The 26,239-nt window shown below is 44.2% G+C and overlaps 1 protein-coding gene across 7 annotated transcripts in view; it reads left to right on the top strand.

Moving 5' to 3' along the window:
- The first annotated feature begins 52 nt into the window (after positions 1–52).
- Positions 53–26,239, top strand: part of JAKMIP3 (Janus kinase and microtubule interacting protein 3) — a 278,385-nt gene continuing 252,198 nt past the window's right edge. For 3 of the 7 annotated variants that reach the window (XM_073595684.1, XM_073595680.1, XM_073595681.1), the window contains exon 1: positions 53–596. The gene's annotated coding sequence lies outside the window, so the exon portion shown is untranslated. The remainder of the gene's footprint in view (positions 597–26,239) is intronic. The other 4 variants (XM_073595686.1, XM_073595685.1, XM_073595683.1 and 1 more) reach the window with 3 other exon arrangements.

The following is a 26,239-nucleotide window of genomic DNA, read 5'->3' as shown; positions in this document are numbered from 1 at the left end:
TTTTCTCCGGGCTCTCTCCCTTCTGGCACCGATGAGGATGCTGGGCAGTTTTTATAAGTGTCGGTTTGATGACGTTGCTTGCACTGGGGTGCTGGCTGCAGTGACTCTGCAAGGGCTGATAGGAGCTTTGCCGAATGCTAGCAAATGAGCTCATTCTCCCAGGAGAGAGCAGAAGCCTCAGTGCATCTCTGGGTAACAGCATCCCGCCTGTGAAAGCCATCCCTGAGCATCCTCTCTGATGCTCCACTTTTGTGGGTGTGTATGTGGTGAGCAGCTATTTCCCATTTGCTACATGCAGATATTTTTTTTTTTTTTCTTCCTCCCTCTCCCTCTCCTCTAAGCTCTGGTATTGCTCTGAATCTTGCTTCAGCATCCATCTCCTGCCTGCACAGAATAGGGCTTTACCATCCAAGCGCAGAATGGATTGGTTTATTACGAGGATGTTTTCCAGCATGAATGATAAAAAGCATTTTAGATTTAATAGGAAGGACCTGCTGGTTGTAGAATGAATTGTGCATCCAACTGAGGATTGGGGGTGATCTGCAGGTAAAAGGCACATAGAACAGGAAACATCTCAGTGGCCCCTTCACTGTAAGGTCAGTGCTTTTTTTTTTCCTTTTTTTTCTTTTTTTTTTTTTTTCTTTTTCTTCTTTAGGTTCTTGCATAATGCCGACTTATATTGCAGTCGTTGGGGATGTGAACCCTTCCTGCAACATGTAGGCCTTATAAAGTACATGAATACTGTACGGCTGCAGCTGTACTGCCCTTGTGCAGCTTGACGAAAAAATCATTCTGAACAGGTGTTTGCATCAATTTTGGAATTGTTTTTTTTTTTTTTTTTAATTGCATTGCTTTATATTGCAAAATAGATAAAAAGGAGCATTTAAGGCTTGTGGTATTTTTTATATCTTTGATGCTCTGCCTGCTAGTGTAGATGTATATGTGTTCATTGTTGCTGATGCTAACGTACTGTATAGGAGTTTAATGCTGTCTTGGGGCTGGTTTAATGTACAGTACTTTGTCATGAATTGCCGGTGGGGGCAGGACTCAATGTACAGGAATGCATTCACTGAGTGCATCCCCGATTGTCTGTGATGGTTAATCTGTTGGCTATTAGTATAAATTTTCATCTCCTGCAGAAACTAGTTCTGTACAAGAAGACAGGTCTCAGTGCTGGTGTAATCGTTTATTATTTTATGTACAGTTAAAATATATATATTATTATTATTAATAATTATATATAAATATTATTATATTTATTTATTTTTTACATTTTATTTTTATAATATATATATATATAGATATATAGATATATATCTATATATATATATATATATGTATATATCTATACATCTATATATATATATATTTTTACATTTATATTTAACGCTCTTTGTAATTAGTTTATACTATATGAACTATATAGAGCAGGCATGTCCAAAGTCCGGCCTGTGGCCCGTGGCCCGGGTTTTATGCGGCCCCACTGGTAATTTGGATATATATATCTTTTGTGGCCCCCAGCGAATCCCTGAGCGCCCGCGCGGCACTCAGGGATTCTTTGGGGGGCCACAAAAGATATATGCTGTCTTTATCGTTCCTCGGAGGGGGGCGGGACAAGTGCCGTCAGATTACATACAGGAGAATCTCCTGTTTACTCGGTGGCCTCTGTAATAGGAAGTCCCATCTCCTGGGCTGGCATTGGACGACTGTTCTGTCTATCATAGGAGGCGGGACTTTGTATTAAAGAGGCCGCTGAGTAAATAGAAAATTCTCCTGTATGTAATCTGTTGGCGCTCGTCCCTCCCCCTCCCTTTCCCCTCCGAGGCTGCAGATAGGCATGTATCAAGCTGCACTGATGGCAATGGTGAGGCTGCATTCATGTCAATGGGGAAGCTGCATTCGTGTCAATGGTGAGGCTGCATTCATGGCAATGGTGAGGCTGCATTCGTGGCAATGGTGAGGCTGCATTCGTGGCAATGGTGAGGCTGCATTCATGTCAATGGTGAGGCTGCATTCATGTCAATGGTGAGGCTGCATTCCTGTCAATGGTGAGGCTGCATTCCTGTCAATGGTAAGGCTGCATTCGTGTCAATGGTGAGGCTGCATTTGTGTCAATGGTGAGGCTGCATTCATGGCAATGGTGAGGCTGCATTGATGGTCACTGACCCTTACTTTGCTTCACAGTTCTTTATTTAAAACTACATTTTTTCCTATAACTTCCCTCTTAAAGTGAAGGTGCGTGTTATATGCCCATAAATACGGTATATCCAAATAACACGCCCAAGCTCATCCTTAGACCCTTCACCACACATAGCCACAAAGGCAAGAGAATTCTTGTTGGGCAGTGTACTAGTTAATTTTCATTCAATTTTAATGGTTCAAAGAATGTCAGGCAAAATGGTCGGCCCGCACGCATGTTCACTTCATCAAATCTGACCCTCTTTGAAAAAAGTTTGGACACCCCTGATATAGAGTGTACTTAGTATATACTATACCAAGCACTGGCAGCTGGTGCTAAACATTTTGCGGGGGGGTGGCAAACAAACCCCCCCAGGTCCGCACTCACCCCTCCAGCAGTCACGGCGCTGCGGCTTCCACCCGGCTAACCCGGTCTTCTTTAGATGCGCCTCCCTGTCCTGATTGGCCAGGACGAAAAGCCGGAAACCGACAGCGAATATTGATTCGCTAGTATCACATGTGGGAGGGTTTGGGGAGCAGCGCTCTGCACCCCGTGGACATCCTTTTACAAACCAATTAGAGCCTCAGGCTCTAATCACATGCTTGTAAAAAAAAATGACAGACCTCATAGAAAGCCATTAGTCCGGCGCCCCGCATGCAAACTAGGGGGGGGGGCTGCACCCCTTATGGACCGGCCGCCACTGATACCAAGTATATATTGTGCTTTTCATCCAAGCTGACCATTGTATTTAGAAAGGGTCTAAAAGCCATTATGACATCACTATCAGGCTTACTCAATGATGCGTTTGGAAGAGCAAAGAAACGCAAAGCTCAATAGCACAGGACAATTTCATTTTGCTGAAATCACACCAGTACAAAACCAGTAAAATAATATGAATGGAGCATGAGGTTTTCTGTCACCTGCATAACTTCTCTTGAATCAGTCTTTTGGGGCCATTACTAATAAATCAAAGCATGAAAACATTCAGAATTCACATAGTGATTTCAAATTTTAATGGATTAATGCAATTACATAGTCATATCTTTGAAGGCTAACTCCACCTTTTACAAAAAAAATATAAATGCTCTTATTTTGGCTGGAAAAAAGTATGCAGTTATTAATTTTTTGCAAATCAAAGCAGTGCAATCGTGACCACTGGATGGACCTGTTCACACCGAGGTATGGACTTTAAGTTAGAGAGCTGGAAGAAGTGATTGCTGCACTCCTGTCCCATTGAGAGCCACAAACTGCAAGCGGTGGCAGAAAGGACTTGTAGTTCATTCATTTACAGATTTTTGTGAATGAATGGCGCAGATCTGCAGGCCTGGCGCTGCACAGCCACACAAATTTCAAAAGTGACAGTGGCTGTGGGGATGAAGACCCTCTACATGCCGTCATGGGTGGCAAGACGGGGGGTCTGGGGGAGGTTTGGGGGTGGGGGAGGGTCCCATTTGCACCATGTTACATCCAACACCCTAAACACGGGTGTAACATGTAACATCGTACAAAAGGTAGAATTAGTCTTTAAAGGGAATGTTGTATGTTTCGATGTGTTGTTATATGGGTAGATCAGCTTAAGGTAAATAATGTGACCAATGTATGTAAATGCTTTGCTTCTGTGTATAGTTTATATTCATATGTGTATATGGTGGCAGCCATATTTATTACATGCACAGGCTCTTCCTGTTTTATAGTGCTACTCAATGCATGTGCTGTAGTGCCCATAGCAGCAATTGATAAGCCAACTGTAAATCATGAACATGAGCGGTTGGGTTACCTTTTTCTTTGTAGCGGTGGTATTAATCCCCATATCACAACCTCAATGGGTGGTTTACCTGGTTCACCTGTATCTGTACAGAGACTAAACATGTTCAGTGCTTCCACAGGCCTGCTTCTCTTATGCTCCAGGACAGCAGAGGAATCCTCCACACCCTGCCTGACACCCTGAGGGCCATGGAAAAAGACACCAGTACACCTATCCTCACTGTTTACTAGATCCAACAATGATATACAGACCCTTCACTTCATGCACTGTGTCATAGTCATCCGAGGTTGCCCATTAATGGAATCCCCACTCAGAAAACGTGTTTTTCTGCTTACTTTACTGAATGGTAAAACAGAATTACAGGCTCCAAATAATGGTCAAAAAATTCAAACATTATCATCTCTTCCATGGAGTTCAATAATCCTGCACTGTGGTACATAGCCTACTGTGGGCTATGTCTGTATCCTTGGCCATAGGCTGCACAGAACTTTTCTATTGAATGACTGGACTAGGCCAAGAACTGGGGCTTGCTTAGGGGGTGGCTTGTGTACCACCACCTGCTGGAGCTCTCTATGGTACTGCTATTCTCATATACCATACTACCAGCAGCTCCAACCCTAGTATATATATCCAGCAAGGGGAAAGGAAGACCAGGCCAGATTGGCTGGGGACAGGGAGGAGCCCCACCATGAAAGGGAAAGTAACCCCTTTTACATGTTTACTGCTCCTTCTCACAGTACAAATCTCTGAGTGGGATGACTTATGCGAGGTGCACACTATAAGGACACTAAAAAACCCAACAGATCGCTATACTAACACAAGCGATGTTAATACAGTGGTCTCCCCTGCCATGCTATTGTGTTCTGACAGGGCGACCCCCCCCCCACCAGAACAGACTGGTCAGCGCTTGCAGCCACTGGCTGCGAGAGCTGATCAGATGCCAGTTGGCAGCTTGTTTTCCAGCATAGAGGCCAGACAGGCTGCTATGCACACTTGCCAAATAGTTTCTGCCACTGGTTTCTGTTGAACCGGCCGATACCTGCCGAAATTATCCCTGTGTGTACCAGCCTTTACTGAAAACAACATATTGCCTATGTATCTGATATCTTAACAGCCGTTAAGGTAAACCTGTCATGAGCGAAACATGAAGGTTATCATTATTGAGCTGTAGCATGTAATTCCCAAGCGAGAGTTGGCCATTTTCTCAATGGAAGGAGACCTCTCAATGTCAAGCCCAGAGGGCATTGGTGAAGTGTGTGCAGTCCAGCTGTGTATCTCAGCAAACTCACTTCTTCCTCTGATATATGCTCATATATTTCATTACCATTCCGGCTCGAAACTCGGAAGACCACACCAATAGTTTAGCTACAAAATTAGCCAATTTCTGTCCCTCCCTTCCATTCTCTCAGTGTGGCAACCATTATCTAGGCCTCTTCCATTTCCTTGAACCCAAACTTCACATCTCACCTGTACAGGTAGATTTACAGGTGACACGTGACATGTAGATAATCTCCCTCTTTGCTGAAACTTGTCATTTATAAAGCTCAGTTTTGGGAAACTTCAAGAAACTGCATGTTTAAGTCCAGGTGGCATGGGAAAGATTTACTTACCCGCTCTTCCACGTGGCTCGACCTGTTTCTACAGCATCTTTTTCCCCATGCTCCAGCATTCTAAGGTCCTGATGTCATCAAGACCAATGTAGGGTTCAAAGCCCTGCATAGAACATGAAGACACTGAAGGACTGTCCACCACTGGAGCATGGAGGAGTGCCTTCTGTCATTGAAGCAGAGAATCAGGTAAGTAAGACGCTTTTGTTCTCCCCTAGACCTAAACGAGCAGTTAAGCCATGCAATGTGGGCGCAGCCCCACTGCTAGGAGGAATTTTCTGATTTCACATAGTTCAGCCTTACATTAATGGTCACCATCATAGGATCAGACATGTTCTAGTATAATGTTGTTGGTTGATACAAGTCATTGCGTCAAAACACTCATCTGAAGGAGGTTTTCCAACTGTCTAGTACTGTCTGTCCCTAGTACCCTCCTTGAGAAGAAGAACTTTGCTTGTCTCTAACCTGTCGAGCATAATTGCAACTGCCGAAAAAGTTCTACTACAGCCCCTGCAGCTGCAGAGCTCCTCCACTCAGCATCCGACATCCTTTCTTTCAATAGGAGGAAGATTTCCTTCAATCATAGCATTAAGCCTCAGTTACATACACTAGAAAGGGAGGAAAAGGGGCCAAAGAGCTGTAAGAATCTTATACAGACCTTCTGAAATTTGCTATTTGCCTTTATGTAGATAAGAACTTTCTCTGACTTCTTTATCTGCTTGATGTACATGTCCAGTCAATGACTTAGGCTGCCCACACACTAGTAGACTTTTGTTTGAGAATTTTTTTCGTTTTTGGAACCTTTGTTGATTTTTGAATGGCTACTGGGGTCGAATTGATTGTTTGTTTTTGACCATAGTGATGAGATGAGAAGGAGTGGGATGGAAATTTTTATATTGAACGAATGGATTCCTAAGAGTATGTCATTTTTGTTCAGGAAATTCCATTCACATCAAAATCAAACGTTGAAAGCAAATTACATTTTGAAGTACTTTTTAACATCATTCATCAAATCTATGCTGGTATTATAAAATGTACTGACAAGATTGTTTTTGTACAAATGTTCAATTGAAAATCTACCACTGACCGGCCAATATTAAGCTTGCCATATACTAGTGGAATTTTGTTTGAAATGTTTTCATTTTTCAAATGCTCATTCAATTTTCTAATGGTTAGTGGGATCAAATCGATGATTGATTTTGAACTTAGCAATGAGAACATTTTCGAAGGAGCATGATTGAAATTTTTCTTCTAAATGAGCATAACCTATACTGTGAATGTAGTTTTCATTCTGGAAAAATCATATATATTGTAATACACATGTGCTTGGCACAAAAGAAACCTATTTCGTTTGTTTGGAACGCCATTCAAGTTGCAGGCCTGGATACAATTTTAGGGGTTTTCAAACAAAATCATTTGACTCAAACTAAATTATCTGATAGCAAAATCAGGTGCTCTGAGGAACAATTTTTCAGAATTTTATTAAGAACATTAAAATGAAATTCTCCTTGTGTATGCCCAGCTCATGTAAGTACTGAAGTCAGAGATCAGCTTTCAACCCAGCCATCTATGATTTTTGAAGATGGTTCAGCAGTGACAGCCCCAGGATTTCTCCAATGGTATGACTAAATTCTGCATTCTAGAACCAAATATTTCAGAAACGTTGACTAACTAGTTCTTTTGGTGATATTTGATCACCTCTGTGGTTTTTTTTTTGCGTTATAAACAAAAAAAGAGCGTCCATTTTGAAAAAAAAAACCCTAATGCCGCGTACACACGGTCGGACTTTTCGTCTACAAAAGTCCGACAGCCTGTCCGACAGACTTCCGGCGGACTTTCGGCAGACTTGCAGCAGACGTTCTAACGAACGGACTTGCCTACACACGACCACACAAAAGTCCGACGGATTCGTACGTGATGACGTACACCGAACTAAAATAAGGAAGTTCATAGCCAGTAACCAATAGCTGCCCTAGCATGGGTTTTTGTCCGTCGGACTAGCACACAGACGAGCGGATTTCGGGGTCCGTCGTAGTTACGACGTAAAGATTTGAAGCATGTTTCAAATCTAAAGTCCGTCGGATTTGAGGCTGAAAAAGTCTGCTGAAAGTCCGGAGAAGCCCACACACGATCGGATTACCAGCCAGCTTTAGTCCGTCGGCGTCCGTTGGACTTTTGTAGACGAAAAGTCCGACCGTGTGTACGCGGCATAAATGTTTTACTTTATGCTATAAAACATTTAAAAAAAAAATATGTAATGAAAAAAAATGTATTCATCAGTTTAGGCCGATATGTATTCTGCTACATATTTTTGGTAAAAAAATCACAATAAGCGTATATTGATTGGTTTGCACAAAAGTTATTGCAACTACAAAATAGGGGATAGATTTATGGCATTTTTATTTATTATTATTATTATTATTTTTTTACTAGTAATGGCGGTGATCAGTGATTTTTAGCGGGACTGTGACATTGCGACGGACAGATCGGACACCTAACTGACATTTTTGACACTTTTTTGGAACCAGTGACATTACAGTAGTCAGTTCTAAAAATATGCACTGTTATTGTACTAATGACACTGGCAGGGAAGGGGTTAACATCAGGGGCGATCAAGGGGTTAAACGTGTTCCCTGCAGGTGTTTTCTAACTGTATGGGGGACTGTGTGACTGGGAAAACACACAGATCCGTCTTTCTGCATAGCAGAATGACAGAATCTGTGTGATTTCCCCTGTCAGAACTGAGATCTGCCTTGTTTACCCAGGCAGATCCTCGTTCTGTCACTGCTGGGAACGATCGAGTCATTGAGTCCGCTGGACTCACTGATTGGCTCCCCTGCTGGGCAATGGGAGCCCACAAAATTGAGTTCACAAGTCGATGTACACCTACGGTGGTTCGCGGGAATGAGCCAACCTGCCGCAGTATAATGACAGCGGCTGGTCGGCAAGCGGTTAAAGTTGTGACTCCGGAGATAAACATTTTGCCATGAACAACTAGCTACCTGTCTAACAATGCCTTTAAAAGACTCTACGTGTATTGTGTGGGGGATTGCGGTTTCCTAAAATTGCTGGTGCTATAGGACAATACATTTGTGTTCTACTATATCTAAATGCATTAAAAATTACCTCATGGTTTGTAAAAATACGACAACTGTTGCATATATGTAAGTGGTGTTCATAAAGCTTTTAATAATATATAGCTCCTATTTACAGTTACAGTAATGTGAGGCACTGCACTTACAGTCTGTCCTCAGTCTTCTAATATGATTGACATTGGAAATCATTCAACCCAAAAGACTGAGGACATCTTGTTGCAGAAAGAGAGTATTGCAGTCCAAGCTGCTTTTTTTTCCTCCTACACCAAGGAGATGAATATGAATGGATTAATTCATATGTGAAAATAATATCATTAAAAAGTCAAACACATCTTATGTCCCTAAAATGCCATAGCAGCGCTCATGTCAGTTCATCCACATGTGATAAGCTTTTATATGATTCCGGATATAAGATAGAAAGGGTGAGGTGACTTATTTAAAAAGGAGAAGCTCTTGTTACGGTGATCTATTTGTTGTTACTCATGCACCACATACCCAGAACGCCACCACGTGAGTAAGACTGCCCTTAGGGTATACACTCACCAGATATTGCTATTTCATGTGCCTTAAGGTAAACTTTTGTTGTCACTTCCAAGGCATCCCCTAATTCTGTTGGGATTCTATTAGGATGGAGGTATGGATGGCTCCAATACAGCAGGATCATATGAGAGAGTAAAATTGACACATAGCGTAATCCTGTTTTTCAAAATGTTATTGTAGCCAATAGCCCCATACATAATATACGTACTAGCTCGTTAAAACAATAGAGCAGTGTAAAGAGTAAATTGTAGCGTAGTCATCGGTCCTGCTGTGTAGGAAGCCACCTGTATCAAACGCACAGTCGCGCTGATTCCTTCCTGTGGTTCCCAGCTGACCGTGACCCCCAAACGTCACTTCCGGTCGCCGCTGAGGTCACGCAGCTGACATGTTTCGTCACTTCCGACTTCAACTGAGGGCGTGATCTCACAACGTCACAATCCAGTTTAAAATAGAATAGGATCCGTGACTCAGTCAATCAACCTATCGTGTACCAATCATTCCTCCCCCTGTGCACAAAACATAATATAGTCCGGCAACAAGGGGGAAGAAAGAAAACCACAGGTATTGACAGCCGAGTGACGGAAACTCGACATACTTTTGTTAATTGCAACAATATAAGAATGCTGCCATTCGCTGACAACATTGTTTAACAAATCTGCATAGACAAATAAATATACATGTCTGCCAAAGCAGTAATATCCGGCTACTAAATCAATAGCAAGCTGAAGCAAAACTTTCAAAAGACGGCTGAAGACATTAGGTATACCTTTTGGTATATGCACTAATAGGAAAATTAAGAAAACTAAAAAGGATTAAAAGAATTTTAAAATTAATCTGTTAAAAGATATATATATTTTTTTTGGAAAGATGTTTTGCAATTAACACTCAGAAGAATCCCAACAGTGACAGCAAAAGTTTACCTTAAGGCACATGAAATAGCAATATCTGGTGAGTGTATACCCTAAGGGGAGTCTTACTCACGTGGTGGCGTTCTGGGTATGTGGTGCATGAGTAACAACAAATAGATCACCATAACGAGAGCTTCCCCTATTTAAAGAAGTCACTTTTTTTCTTATAAAAGCTTGTCACATGTGGATGAACTGACATGAGCGCTGCTATGGCATTTTAAGGACATAAGATGTGTTGGCTTTTTAATGCTATTGTTTTCATTTTTGATATACTGTATTTATTGGCGTATAACACTTTTAACACTAGCACTTTTTCACCCTGAAAATCGGGTGCAAATAGCGGGTGCGTGTTATACGCCAATACTTCAATTTTAGCTGCCTCGGAGGGGACAGGGAGGGGGGGCGGGAGGAGCGCCGTCAGATTACATACAGTGAGAATCTCCTGTTTACTTGGCAGCCTCTGTAATAGGAAGTCCCGTCTCCTGGGCCACCATTGGACCACTGTTTTTTCTATCATATGAGATTCTCACTGTATGTAATCTGTCGACGCTCATCCCACCCCCCTCCCTGTCCCCTCTAGGCTGCAGATGGGCATTGATCAGACTTCATTGAAGGCAATGGTGAGGCTGCTGCATTGATGTCAATGGTGAGGCTGCTGCATTGATGGCACTTGTGAGGCTGCATTGATGTGGACTGATGAGGCTGAATTGATGGCACTTGTGAGGCAGCAGGTGGGCATTGATCAGGCTGCATTGATGGCAATGGTGAGGCTGCAGATGGGCACTGACCTGTATTTTGCTTAAGTTCCTTATTTAAAATTTAAGTTTTTTTTCCTGAAACTTCCCTCTTAAAATGAATGTGCGTGTTATACGCTGATAAATATGGTATTTTATAGCAGCTGCTAACCTAATTACAAATGCTATTGTGTTTTGTTTATAGAGGTTAAGATTTAGTTTTATGCAGGTTACATCAATTTTTGGAATTTCCTCTGGTGCTTAGCGGTGCTATTTAGGCCGATTTTTCTTTGCACTTTGGTTTATTTTGATTAATTCATATGCTGATTACTATCATGATATGTATACAGTTATAAGAATAAATTATTGTGTGCAATAGTTGTCTTCTACGATGAAAAAATAAGCATCCAAAAAAGAGTGTTCAGTAGAAGGAAGACAAAAGATTCCAGCTCAGCAGGTCGATTTTTTTCTTACAATGTTGGTCTAAGTAAGACTATTTATATGAACAAACTAACAGAGGGTTGTTCCATTTTGTTAGACCAAGGGTCTCCAAACCTTTTAGAACCAGGGCCACATCGATTATTTATTACAGATATTCATTGGCTGAAAAAAAATCTAAATCAACGAAGTATAAATAAATTAATGCATTTGACTTGGATCTTTCTTGGAATCAGCATGGTATGATTCAGAACAATAGAGAAAGAACTTAAAGCGTTTGTTACCCCAACCCTTCATATTCCTGTTATGTGCCTGCTGTACCATGTACTTGTATGAGAAAGTATCCTGTTCTCTTTGTATTACTTCCTTTGTTGCTTCCCTGGTGTTCCTGCCAGTCCCCTCTGCTTTCCTATTAACTGACCACGCTAAGCAGGAGATCACAGCATGGTCAGTTCTCTAGCAATGCTGGGTACTTGGTCTGCTCTCCTCCAATAATCAGACTTGTCCTGACACCCCCCCCCCCGCTGCACAGCCATTTACTGGGAAGCTCAGTGTGCTGCTGCTGCTTCTTCTCCCCCCTAGCTCTTATGCAGCTGACAACAGAGGGAATGTGATCACTTATAAAAAAAGGGAAAAAGGGTATTTATAATGTTTTTTTTAATATCTATACAAAATGTTTTGCTTTCATTTCTATGTTAAAATGAATGGGTTGTTTTAGAAGGTAATCTTTTACAATCACTTTAACTAAAACAAAGTCCCCTCTTGCATCAGGGTCCCCACCAGAACTCCTCTTACTTTAGAGTCCACATTAGGGATCTGTCAGGAACCATGAATCAGACCGAGACAGAGGTGCAGTAAAAATCACACTATTTAATAAAATGGTTAAATGGTATAAACAGAGCAAACTTAGTCAAAACATAGCCAGAGTTCGGTAACCAGGATGGGTAGTCAGAACAAGCCAGAGAAACAGAGGTCCAGAGGTCAGCAAAGTCGGGTGCAGCAAACGGGATCAGGAACCAGAAGGGAAGTCAGCCAAGCAAACGTCTTTCACAGGAAAACACAGCAGAGAGAGTCTGGATATGTTGACCAAGGCAAAGTGACAGAAGATCTGATCCATGCAGTTTAAATAGCTAGCAGAGTTAGCTGACGAGCAGGAAATGAAGGCAAGGCGAGTCACTGTGGAATGAAGAGTACTGGCAATTAACTGACAGCTGAGCGCAGAGCTCTGAGAAGGAAGGGCTGAGCCCACCCCTTACAGTATCCACTTACATCAGAGTCCTCTTCAGATTCCCCCTTACATTAGGACCCCCATCAGAGCCCCCTATTAATTCAAAGTCCCCATCAGTGTCCCCCCTTATATCAGGGTCTCTCCATCAGAGTCCCCCTTATATCAAGGTCTCTATCTGAACCCCCCTTACATGTGGGTCCCCATCAGAGTTCTTCTTACATCAGGGTCACCATCAGCAGAGACCTAGTTACAGTATCTGTATCCTCTATTGGTGTACATTAGTTGCAGGTCGGATAAAATCTTGTAGGGGGGCCATAGTTTGGAGACCCCAACATTAGACTATTATTTTATGTATATGGCTAGCTTTTGAAAATAATGAATTGTATAGAACACCTGCCCAGATATACTTGGAGTTCCATTAACAATAACCTGTTTCCTGGGTGTCTTAAAGCAGTGGTCATCAACTCCTGTCCTCAGGACCCACTAACAGGCCAGGTTTGCAAGATAACTGAAATACATGACAGGTGATATCATTTGCTGCTCAGTGATTGCCGTATTCTAGTCTGCATCTCCCCAAGGTAATACATAAAACCTGGCCTGTTAGTGGGCCCTGAGGACAGGGTTGGTGACCACTGCCTTAAAGAACACTTTGGTTATATTACACTTACGCTAAGTATGCAGGTGATCCATTCCAAATCCACTGGCTGCGTGCTTGCTTGAGTTCAATGACTAAAGCACTGAAGTTAAAGGGTCAACATAACAGCAACAGCAACTAACTGTTTCAGAAGACAGTTAGCCATGACAATCCATGTGTTTCTCTAATGTTAGGTATGCTTCTTCTCTGGCTCCCTAAAAGGCCTTAATGGTTTCTCTGTGCAGCTCCAGAAACTCCATTAGTTTGTCGTCCTTCAGACATTTCATGAAATAATGTGTCTGAGAGGCAGCTTGTTTTTCCTTTGCAAACAGTGCTTCAGCAGTTGGGGAATCACTATAAAACAATATTTTTCAACAGAGTACAATGGCAGGGGTAGGACTGGAGGACACTCTACTTTGCTATCTTTAATAAAGGTTTGATTTGTCATTGTCACGGAAATGTATATTTTCAGCTGAATTTTTTCATTTGTGGATAGTTCGGGGAAAGTTTAGAACCCTTTGTCTAGTTTTACTGCTATTAAGGGCCCTGTTAAGCTGGCCATAGATGATTCTTTTTTTTTTTCTTTTTCATTCAGTCAGTGGGCTCCATTCACACAAAAGAGGTGGGACATCCTAGGTATCCTGGTAGGGGGACTCTCTGCTGTCAGAATACACTTGAAATTTGAAATTGAAAATTGAAATTTGGCCAGGCCCTGGTAAACTGGCTGAATTTCGATCCATCTATGGCTGGCTTTAGAGAGATTTCCCCTCACTTCCTGTCCTGCTCAGGGCCAAAACTAGGGGGAGCATCTGCTCCGTGGGGGGTACTTTGCTCAGTTAGAGGGACAAAGAGAGCACTGATGCTCAGTGGGAAGACAAGGGCAACATTGGTGCTCATTGGGAAGACAAGGATGGGCATTGGTGCTCAGTGGGGGAACAAGGGGGGCACTGTTGCTCAGATGGGGGACAAAAGGGGACATTGGTGCTCAGTCGAGGGAGATGGGGGTCCTGGGGAGCATCTGCTCCAGGTGCTGCATTAAGAGGGTGCTGCCACTGACAGGAGAAGTGACAGGTATCGGAACTCGTGTGCCCAGCACCTCTGGAGGGATGTTGGAGATGCCAGTGCAGGGACAGCTAAGCCAAGTATACAAAGAGCAACAACAAAGGAAAACTTCCACCACTGGCTTCCTCTGCTGCTGGGCTTTGCATTAGATGAGTCAACAGTCAGAGCCTAGCGGAGAAGTGAGTAGAGGAACTCTTCTTTTGCTTTCAGCTCTTTTGTTTACAAGTGGCAGCAGTGATCATCTGAGCTATCACTGCACTGGCAACCCCAGCGATTCTCCAGATGAGCCAAGGCCTGTCACTTCATCTGTCTGGATAAAGATCAGCCAACAAGAAAAGTGAGAGATCCTTCTTTAGATGGATCAAGCAGCCAAGTATTGGGCACCAGTGCCCTCCTCGGACTGGCGGTGTCCCCAATCTGCCCCCACTATGCACCAGGACCTCCATTTCCCCCCACTAAGCACCAGGATCCCCCATCTCTCCACACTAAGCACCAGGACCCCCATCTCCCCCAAATGAGCACCGGTGTCCCCTTGTCCCCTCACTGAGCACCATAACCCCCCATCTTTCCCCACTAAGCACCAGACCCCCATCTCCCCCCTACTGAGCACCAAGACCCCTCATCTCCCCTGACTGAGCACCAGAGCACACTTGTACCCCGCTGAGCACCAGGACCCCCATCTCCCTCGACTGAGCACCAATGTCCCCTTTTGTCCCCCAACTGAGCAACAGTGCCCCCCTTGCTTCCCCACTGAGCACCAGTGCCCCCCCCCCCCTTGCTCCCCCACTGAGCACCAGTGCCCCCCTTGTTCCCTCAATGAGCATCAGGTCCCCCTTGTTTTCCCCTGAGCAACAGTGCCCCCCTTGTTCCCACACTGAGCACAAGTGCCCCCTTGGCCCCCCAGTGAGCACCAGTGCCCCCCTTGTCCCCCCCACTGAGCACCAGTGCCCCCTTGTCCCCCCACTGATCACCAGTGCCTCCCTTGTCCCCCCCTTGTCCCCCCACTGAGCACCAGTGCTCTCTTTGTCCCCCCACTGAGCAAAGTACCCTCAACAGAGCACCAATGCCCCCCTTGTCCCCCACTGAGCACCGGTAAAGGAAAAGTTAGGAAAGGAAAGTTAAAAAATCCACAAACTATGGTATATATCTGAAAATCGATCAGTCCTGATGTACTGACGGCCTCTCATTTCTTGAGGCCCAAAAATGTCAGGACTGTTCAAATACCCCCCAAATGACCCATTTTGGCAAGTAGACGGTCCAAGCTATTTAGAGGCATGGTGAGTTTTTTGAAATTTTTACACATTATGATTGCTTATACCAGTGAACTTCACTGTTATAGACAACCATTTTTACTGAATGAAACTGATTCATTCAGTATTTATTGTTGTGATTAGCTGTCGTTGGCACTGTCTGTACCATGTGATCACTGTGACCAATCACAGCTAGCAACACAATTAGACACAATGAATGGCATGAAAGGAAGTCATTCATTGTTTACAATTTTCATGAAATCAGTTGTGATTGGTCACAGCGATCACATGGTATCAGCAGCGGGCCATTGACAGATTGTGCCGCAGGTGCGTTCCAGGAGGACATCATACATCCACTCGTTTCGATGAAAGTCCCACCCGGCCACAGGAATTCAGTGTAAGGGCCGGTTCACACCGCAATCCAGCGTCTTTTTATTTCTGCATCAAAAACACACGGATAATAGGTTATATGGTTTCCAATGGCATAGTTCACACCAGTGTGGTCAGTTCCAGTGCATTCCAGTTTTAGAAATAAAAGTAGAACGTGCTGCATTTTTTCTGCAATGGTAAAATGCATAAAAAAACGCACAGGAATGCACCTAAATGCATCAAAAACGCACCGGAACGCACATGTGCTTATTTAAGGTGAGGAAACAAAGAGGGGAAAAATGCACCTGAATGCATAATAAACACGCATCAAAACCGCGCATGCAGAAACGCATCCGGGACTGCGTTTCTATGGTGTGAACCAGCCCTGGGACAGAAATTCATAATGGATTGCCTCGAAATAGGGGTCCATAAATTTGAAGGAAAATAACGATGTTCCTTATAGCCCCCCTCTGGAATAATGACTTGCCATGTAAGATATTCTAAGCTTGATGAATAGTGTTGAAGCATAAACTTATATGTGGATATTTCAAAAACAAAAGATGTAAGTGGAGATATCACAGAAACTGCAAAAGGCATCTGTGACATAAAGACATAAGTTGTCAATTGGTACAAGAGGAGCATTGTGTGCCTGGTCATTACTGACATAATTGTGTCTAAATGTGCCTGTTTGTAGCCCTGTATATCATATCCAGTCTCGGCCAGCTTGGCTTTTTTTTTAAAGTGAATGTAAAGTTTGCAACTTTTTTAAAATGAATATGTAAAAGAGGTTAGCTTATTGTAAATAAGGAAATCTGTGCTTTTTTCAGCTGAATTCCAGGAATTTTACATAGTTACATAGTAGGTGAGGTTGAAAAAAGACACAAGTCCATCAAGTCCAACCTATGTGTGTGATTATATGTCAGTATTACATTGTATATCTCTGTATGTTGTGGTCATTCAGGTGCTTATCTTATAGTTTCTCAAAGCTATCGATGCTCCCCGCTGAGACCACCACCTGTGGAAGGGAATTCCACATCCTTGCCGCTTTTACAGTAAAGAACCCTCTACGTAGTTTAAGGTTAAACCTCTTTTCTTCTAATTTTAATGAGTGGCCACCAGTCTTGTTAAACTCTCTTCTGCGAAAAAGTTTTATTTCTATTGTGAGGGCCCCAGTACGGTATTTGTATATTGAAATCATATCCCCTCTCAAGCGTCTCTTCTCCAGAGAGAATAAGTTCAGTGCTCGCAACCTTTCCTCATAACTAAGATCCTCCAGACCCTTTATTAGCTTTGTTGCCCTTCTTTGTACTCGCTCCATTTCCAGTACATCCTTCCTGAGGACTGGTCCCCAGAACTGGACAGCATACTCCAGGTGCGGCCGGACCAGAGTCTTGTAGAGCGGGAGAATTATCGTTTTATCTCTGGAGTTAATCCCCTTTTTAATGCATGCCAATATTCTGTTTGCTTTGTTAGCAGCAGCTTGGCATTGCATGCCATTGCTGAGCCTATCATCCACTAGGACCCCCAGGTCCTTTTCCATCCTAGATTCCCCCAGAGTTTCTCCCCCCAGTGTATAGATTGCATTCATATTTTTGCCACCCAAATGCATTATTTTACATTTTTCTACATTGAACCTCATTTGCCATGTAGTTGCCCACCCCATTAATTTGTTCAGATCTTTTTGCAAAGTTTCCACATATTGCGGAGAAGTTATTGCCCTGCTTGGCTTAGTATCGTCTGCAAATACAGAGAATTATACTCCTTTGTAAAAAGTGAAGGCACGCTATGAGTTAAAGTGGAGTTCCGCCCACCCCCAGCAAAAACATATACTGTAGCTGCTGACTTTTAATATTAGGACACTTACCTGTCCTAGAATCCAGCAATGTTGGTACCCCAGACGATGTTTCCATCAGCTGTCAGGTGCTGCCTCCACCATACGTAGTAAGGGAACCCGGCAGTGAAGCCTTGCGACTTCACAGCCGGTTCCCTACTGCGCACGTGCGCTGCGCTTTCTGAATGGCCCAGTGGACAATCCCCCCCCTCCCCGAAAGGTGCCACTGGAGGTGGGAGGAGTCAGATATGGGTGGATCTCCGCTTTAAGTCCAAGGAGGTGCATGACACCACCTGGGCTTAGCTCTATTTATATCCGACAGCTTTATAGTACTGCTGAAGGACAACCATTGCTGTACTTCTGGGATAGCAATGCTGTCCTTCTGAGCTCTGCATCTTGAACAGGAGAGTCGCTGAAGCTGTTATGCCCGCCCCTTCCCTTCTCCTGCCCATTCACAGAAGCCTTTGTATTATGTGAACACATTCACAAAATACAAAGGCTTCTCTGAATGGGCAGCAGGGGGGAGGGATGGGCATAGCTGCTCTGTGTGCCTTTCTCCTCTCTCACAGCCGTGAGTATTTCAGAGCAATAAACCTGTCAGATATAAATAATAGAAATAAGCCCAGGTGATGTCATACAGCTCCTTGGACTTTAATCATAGTATGCCTTAGTTTTTTTACAAAATGGCTAAATTCCTAAAATTCAGCTTTAATGTTTTAAAAATCGTAATTCTCTATATAATTTGTAATATATACTCTATGTACATTTGGGAAGCCATCCTCACTCATTACATGTGCACGCTCTGCTTCCTGCTTTGTAGCAACACGCAAGGCTCCTGTTGGAATCCAGCCAAGCAGAAAGCTGAGGGGCATATAGGTGAACGTTGGTAGAGCAAATTTTTCATTATTTACTCATCTCTAGTGAAGATCTATGGGCAGTCATTAAAAAAAAAAAGATTGCAAGCGTTTTAAATGAGATTCTATGGATGGCTGGCAGGCTTAATCTTTATCATACAGGAGCTCAGGGCTTCTAGGCATATTGGAGAAAGACTACTCTAATTCCACAAACGTTACCGCCTTCTATATTCACCTTCTATACTTATTACAACTCTCACATTTGGCAATGATTATGATGTCATAATAGAAGATATATCTACATATGTAGAATATAATACCATGTGTAGCGCCACCCCCCGTGAGGGCCGCTTGCTGAATCTGTACCCCACTGGTTGCCCCGACCGTGCAAGTCCTCCGACACCTCTGACACACTGGGTTTAGACATTTTCAATGATAATCAAAGAGTTACAGACACACAATTTAGGTGCAAAAGTTGAATAATGTTTACTGAAGAGCTAAGAGCATAAGGCCCCTTTCACACGATCGGACCGTTCAGGTCCGCCTGTCAGTTTTGACGGCGGACCTGAACGGGCACTCCATGTTAGTCTATGGAGCATTGGATGTCAGTGGAGACATGTCCGCTGACATCCGACCGATGGCTCTATGTCCAGGTCTGTCGCTGGCGGATTGGATCGGGTGAGATCTGATGAAAACGGACATGCTGTCCGTTTTCATCCGATCCCTCCATAGGCGGCAGCGGCGCCTGACAAGCTCCTCCCCGCTCAGTGAGCAGAGGGGGATCTGTCATCCGCTGGCTCAGCAGGGATCAACGGACAGATCTCCCGCTGAGCCGGCGGACCAAGGCGGGCTCCGTAGAAATGGAGTCCGCCTCGTGTGAAAGGGGACTTAATCCCTAGTGACCCCTGAGGAAGTTTAACAGTAGCAAGAAAACAATAATAACAATGATTTAGCTACTTTGTTTCTACATGTAAAAATCATCATTTTTTTTCTGGAAAATTACTCAGAACCCCCAAACATTATATGTTTTTTTTTTAGCAGAGACCCTAGGGAATAAAATGGCGGTTGCTGCAACCTTTTATGTCACACGGCATTTGCGCAGCGATTTTTTTTTAAACGCGTTTTTTTTTTTTTTTTAAAACAGTTTAATGAATTTAAAAAAAAAAAAAAACAGTAAAGTTAGCCCAATTTTTTTGTATAATGTGAAAGATGATGTAAATAGATGTCACGCTTTAAAATTGCACACACTTTGGTACTTAAAAATTTCCATAGGTGACACTTTAAAATTTTATTACAGGTTACCTGTTTAGAGTTACATAGGAGATTTTGGGCTAGAATTGTTGCTCTTGCTCTAACGCACATGGTGATACCTCACATGTTTGATTCAAACGCCATTTACATATGTGGGCGCGACTTACGTTTGCGTTTGTTTCTGTGCACAAGCACGCGGAGACGGGGCACTTTAAATTATTATTTTTTTTTATTCTTTATTTTACTTTCATTTTTTTATTTTTACACTTCCTCTTTAAAAAGAAAAAATGATCACTTTTTTTCCTATTACAAGGAATGTAAACATCACTTGTAATAGGAATAGTGCGTGACAGGTCCTCTTTATGGAGAGATCTGGGGTCTATAAGACCCCAGATCTCTCCTTTAGGCTGGGAAGGCTGAGATAAAAAAAAAAAAAATTCTCTCTGCCTTTCCAGCTGCGTCCCCGGCATTGTTTACTTTCTGCCGGCCCGGATATGACATCATAACGTCGCACCCGGGCCTCCGAGGGTCATAGAGATGACTGGGGAACATCTAGTCACCAGAAATCTCTATGCTCAGCTTCCGGCAGCAACCGATTCGTTCTCCGGCTTGCCCCTCTCCGTCCCCCCCTCTCACCGCCCTCCGGTGCTTCTACTGGCTCGCTGCCGCTATGATTGTTCTTATGGTGCACAGAATCGCCGGCTGAAAAAGATGATATCTGGATGGTGCCTGTAGCTGCACCCATCATTCAGATATCCTCACTCAAAGTCAAGGACATCATGATATGACGTACCTTGGGTGGGAAATGGTTAAGACAGTGACACAGAAGCAATACTGATTGTAGAATATAAAGTGGATGTAAACCCTCACAGTGAAGTGAAGTGAACAGCCTCAGATGATACACAGGCAGGGCCGGTGCTAGATTATTTTGCACCCTAGGCAAGACCAGCTACTTGCGCACCCCCCCCCCAAAAAAAAATGTATAATAAAACAAATTTAAAAAAAACACTGAATGGCTTTGTGCAGTCTCATGAAATAATAGCACAACACACTCTTTGATCCCAGATACCAGTGTGTATTTTGTGAAAATCTGTCAGTGCACTTTTTAATTATTTCGCTGTGTGCCATTATAAAAAAATATATTAGTGGAGGAACACCAGGGCCCGATTGCAAGTGCGACCTTTGTGCCGTTCAGCCTGGATTAAGAGCATCATGGGCCTGGTGCTGAGGATTTTGCTGGGATCTGAATTATGAAGCCCCTTGCCCTGTATGCTACATTAAAATTTTCTCTACAGCCCCGCCTTAACCACCACTTGTGCCTAGGCACTCCTTCCATCACCACCCACTGCACCTGGGACCCCTTTCCTCATTATCTACTGTGCCTGCAGCCTCCCTTGCCTTACCACCCACTGCACCTACAGCCCTCTTCCCTCACCACCTACCATGCCTGTAGCTCCCCTTTATTGCAGAAATACTACAGGAGAGGGTCAGAGACTGCAAAACGTACTACAAGAGAGGGTCAGAGACTGCAGACATACTACAGAAGATGGTCAGAGACTGCAGACATACTACAGGAGATGGTCAGAGACTGCAGACATACTACAGGAGAGGGTCAGAGACTGCAAATCGTACTACAAGAGAGGGTCAGAGACTGCAGACATACTACAAGAGATGGTCAGAGACTGCAGACATACTACAGGAGATGGTCAGAGACTGCAAAACATACTACAAGAGAGGGTCAGAGACTGCAGACATACTACAGGAGATGGTCAGAGACTGCAGACATACTACAGGAGATGGTCAGAGACTGCAGACATAGTACAGGAGACGGTCAGAGACTGCAGACATACTACAGGAGATGGTCAGAGACTGCAGACATAATACAAGAGATGGTCAGAGACTGAAGACAAACTACAAGAGATGGTCAGGGACTGCAGACGTACTACAAGAGATGGTTAGAGACTGCAGACATACTACAGGAGATGGTCAGAGACTGCAAACATATTACAGGAGATGGTCAGAGACTGTAGACATATTACAGGAGATGGTCAGAGACTGCAGACATACTACAGGAGAGGGTCAGAGACTGCAAAACATACTACAAGAGAGGGTCAGAGACTGCAGACATATTACAGGAGATGGTCAAAGACTGCAGACATACTACAAGAGATGGTCAGAGACTGCAGACATACTACAAGAAATGGTCAGAGACCGCAGGCATACTACAGGAGATGGTCAGAGACCGCAGACACACTACAGGAGATGGTCAGAGACTGCAGACATATTACAGGAGATGGTCAGAGACTGCAGACATACTACAGGAGATGGTCAGAGACTGCAGACATACTACAGGAGAAGGTCAGAGACTGCAGACATATTACAGGAGATTATTATTATTATATTATACGAGATTTATATAGCGCCAACAGTTTACTCAGTGCTTTACAATGTATAAGGGGGACAACACTAATACAGTACAGTTCAATACAAAAGGTACAGGAGGGCCCTGCTCATAGAGCTTACATTCTAAAGGGAGGGGGAGTTGGTACAAAAGGTAATAGCTGCAAAGAATGATTTCATGGGGGTGGCTCAGGGACAGTTATGTGGGTGTGGGATAGGCTTCCCTGAATAAATGAGTTTTCAGGGATCTCCTAAAGGTGGACAGGGTAGGGGCTGATCGGACATACTGGGGCAGGGAATTCCAGAGGATGGGAGAGGCTCTGGAGAAGTCCTGAAGGTGAGCATGGGAGGAGGTAACAAGGGAGCTAAAGAGCAGGAGGTCCTGGGAGGAGTGGAGGGGACGATTTGGGCGATATCTGCAGATGAGGTTGGTGATGTAGATGGGGGCAATGTTGTGAATGGCCTTGTATGTTATGGTTAGCATTTTGAATTTTACACGGTGGGGTAGGGGAAGCCAGTGAAGGGATTGGCAGAGAGGAGCAGCAGTCACGGATCGATTAGTGAGGTGTATTAGTCTAGCAGCAGCATTCATAATAGACTGAAGGGGGGATAGCCTGTGTAAGGGTAGGCCATTAAGGACAGAGTTGCAGTAGTCGAGGCGGGAAATAATCAAGGAGTGAATAAGTTGCTTTGTGGTGTCATTAGTCAGGAAGGGTCGAATTCTGGAGATGTTGCGGAGGTTAAGGCGGCAGGATTTAGCCAGTGATTGGATATGGGGGCTGAAGGAGAGGTCAGAGTCAAGGATTACACCCAGGAACCTGGCATGTGTGGAGGGACCAATGGTTGTGTTGTTGATATTAATGGTAAAGTCACAGGAGGGGGACCGTGAAGGAGGAAATATAACAAGCTCAGTTTTAGAAAGATTAAGTTTGAGGAAGTGGTGTGACATCCATACCGATTTGTCATTCAGCAAGTTTGAGATCCGTGAGGAGATAGTGGGGGTGAGTTGAGGAGTGGAGAGATAGATCTGTGTGTCATCGGCATAGAGGTGGTATTGGAAGCCATGGGAGGTTATCAACTGGCCCAGGGAAGAGGTATAGAGTGAGAAAAGGAGAGGCCCAAGGACTCAGCCTTGGGGTACCCCAACAGAAAGAGGAAGGGGAGCGGAGGAGATGGAGTTGTAAGTGACACTGAAAGTGCGCTGAGATAGGTAGGAGGAAAACCAGGATAATGCAGAATCACGGAGGCCAAGGGAGTGTAATTCGCTGAGGAGCAGCAGGTGGTCAACTCTGTCAAAGGCAGCAGAGAGGTCTAAAAGTATGAGTATGGAGTAGTGGCCATTGGTTTTGGCAGTTATTAGGTCATTGGTGATTTTTAGTAGGGCAGTTTCAGTAGAATGTTGTAGGCGGAAGCCAGACTGTACGGGGGTCGAGAAGGTTGTTGTCCGTGAGGTAGCGACTCATTTGGTCATGAACAAGGCGTTCGATGAGCTTAGAGGCAAACGGGAGAAGGGAGATAGGTCTTAAGTTATTCAAACAGGTGGGGTCTAGTGAGGGTTTTTTGAGTATGGGGGTAACCAGTGCATGTTTGAGCGGGGAAGGAAAGGTGCCAGAGGAGAGGGAGAGGTTGAAGATGTGGGTTAGGGAGTTGAGGATAGAGTGGGAAGGTGGTCGCAGTAATTGAGAGGGGACAGGGTCCAGGGGACATGTAGTGAGGTGGGCTATGGAGAGCAGTTTATCAACTTCTTCTGTGGTAACTGGGCAAAAGGAGGAGAGTATTGAGTGTGGTGTTGGACCCTATATGTTGGGTAGGGGAGGAATTTGAATGCTGGATATCTCCTTGCGAATTGTGTTGATTTTGCTATTGAAGTGGTTGGCAATCTGTTGAGCGGTAAGCAAGTTGGTGGGTGGGGGCAGTGGGGGGTGAAGTAAGGAATTAAGGGTAGAAAAGAGTTGACGAGGTTTGGATGAGATGGTTTTGATGAGAGTGTTGTAATAGGTTTGTTTAGCAGTGTGGAGGCAGGAGTTGTATTTGAGAAGGACAGATTTGTAGAGGGTAAAATCTTGCAGGGATTTAGATTTACGCCATGCTCGCTCAAGAGCACGGCTGCGTCTCTTGAGACTTCTGGTGTCGTCTGTTTGCCAGGGTTGTGGCAGATGGGGCCTGGTTCTGCGTGTAGAAAGAGGAGCAAGTACGTCTAGGGAGGATGACAACGTGGTGTTGTAGATGGAAGTGGTTAGGTCTGGGCAGGACAGGGGTGCGATTTTGTCATAAAGGCCATCAGTAGCAGAGTGAAGAAGGGAAGGTTTGAGGTTGCGAAGGTTCCTGCGGGTAGTGGTTTGTAGGTTGGCAGCATGGGATATAGGAGACAAGGAGAGTGTGAAACGGATAAGCTTGTGATCAGAGAGAGGAAAGGGTGCGTTGGAGAGATTGCAGGCAGTGCAGCTATGGGAGAATACAAGGTCAAAAGTGTTGCCGTTGGAGTGAGTGGTGGTTTGTGTCCATTGTGTTAGGTTAAAAGAGGAGGTTAGGTTGAGTAGTTTAGAAGTGGTAGCATTATTAACATTGATTGGAATGTTAAAGTCACCTAGGATGATGGCAGGCACTTCGGATGAGAGAAAATAGGGTAACCATGCAGAGAAGTCATCCAGAAAGCGTGACACTGGTCCAGGAGGCCGATAAATGACTGTGGCCCTCAGACAAGCTGGAGAGAAAAGACGAATGCAGTGCATTTCGAAAGAGCAGGTGGAAAGAGAGGGAGGTGTAGGCAGTACCTGGAAGGTGCATTGTGGGGAGAGGAGTAGTCCGACACCACCTCCTTTTCGTCCACTGGGTCTGTTGGAGTGAGTCCAGAGAAGGCCACTGTAGGACAGTGCAGCTGGAGAGGTAGTATCGAATTCCTGGAGCCAGGTTTCAGTTATAGCAAATAGATCAAGGGATTTGGAGAGGAAAAGGTCATTGACAGAAACTAGTTTGTTGAAGACTGAGCGGGCATTCCAGAGGGCACATGAAAGAGGGGGGCCGACTTGTGGAATCAGGGGAATTGGGATGAGAAGGTTGAAGTTACGACTACTGTTGGAGGAGGTAGATGGCCGATCTTGACGTTGGGAATTGGGTGTGGGAGGGCCGGGGTTTGGTGCGATGTCCCCAGACATTAGGAATAGTAGGAGGGTGAGGGTGGTAAGGCGGGAGTGGGATTTATAGGAGGGTAGATGCTGTGGTGGAATTGACGTGGTGATACTGTGTGGGCTTAAAATGAGCAGGAGGTGGTAAGTGGAGTAATATTGAGTGGGCAGAAGAGAGGGAGATATGTAAAGGTTGGGAGATGGAGAGGGGGGGTAAAGACATGAGAGTTTGAGGAGAGAGGACATTATAACAAAGATTAGTGTGAGCATTTTAGAGGGTGGGGACAGGCTAATAGAAGGAAGGCTGAGGAAAGTTAGAGAATGAAGTGGAAATTCCTGCAAAATAGCTGTGGAACAATAATGTCTGTACTTACTTTTTTGTAGCAGTGCCTTAGGAGATGATCAGAGACTGCAGACATATTACAGGAGATGGTCAGAGACTGCAGACATACTACAGGAGAGGGTCAGAGACTGCAAAACGTACTACAAGAGGGGGTCAGAGACTGCAGACATACTACAAGAGATGGTCAGAGACTGCAGACATACTTCAAGAGATGGTCAGAGACTGCAGACATAGTACAAGAGATAGTCAGAGACTGCAGACATACTACAGGAGATGGTCAGAGACTGCAGACATATTACAGGAGATGGTCAGAGACTGCAGACATAGTACAAGAGATGGTCAGAGACTGCAGACATATTACAGGAGATGGTCAGAGACTGCAGACATAGTACAAGAGATGGTCAGAGACTGCAGACATAGTACAGGAGATGGTCAGAGACTGCAGACATAGTACAGGAGATGGTCAGAGACTGCAGACACATTACAGGAGATGGACAGAGACTGCAGACATAGTACAGGAGATGGTCAGAGACTGCAGACATAGTACAGGAGATGGTCAGAGACTGCAGACATAGTACAGGAGATGGTCAGAGACTGCAGACATAGTACAGGAGATGGTCAGAGAC

This window comes from Aquarana catesbeiana, linkage group LG08 (assembly GCF_042186555.1).
Source record: "Aquarana catesbeiana isolate 2022-GZ linkage group LG08, ASM4218655v1, whole genome shotgun sequence".
NCBI lineage: Eukaryota > Metazoa > Chordata > Amphibia > Anura > Ranidae > Aquarana > Aquarana catesbeiana.
Note: the sequence above shows the minus strand (reverse complement) of the source record. Positions and strands in the feature narration are given on the sequence as shown.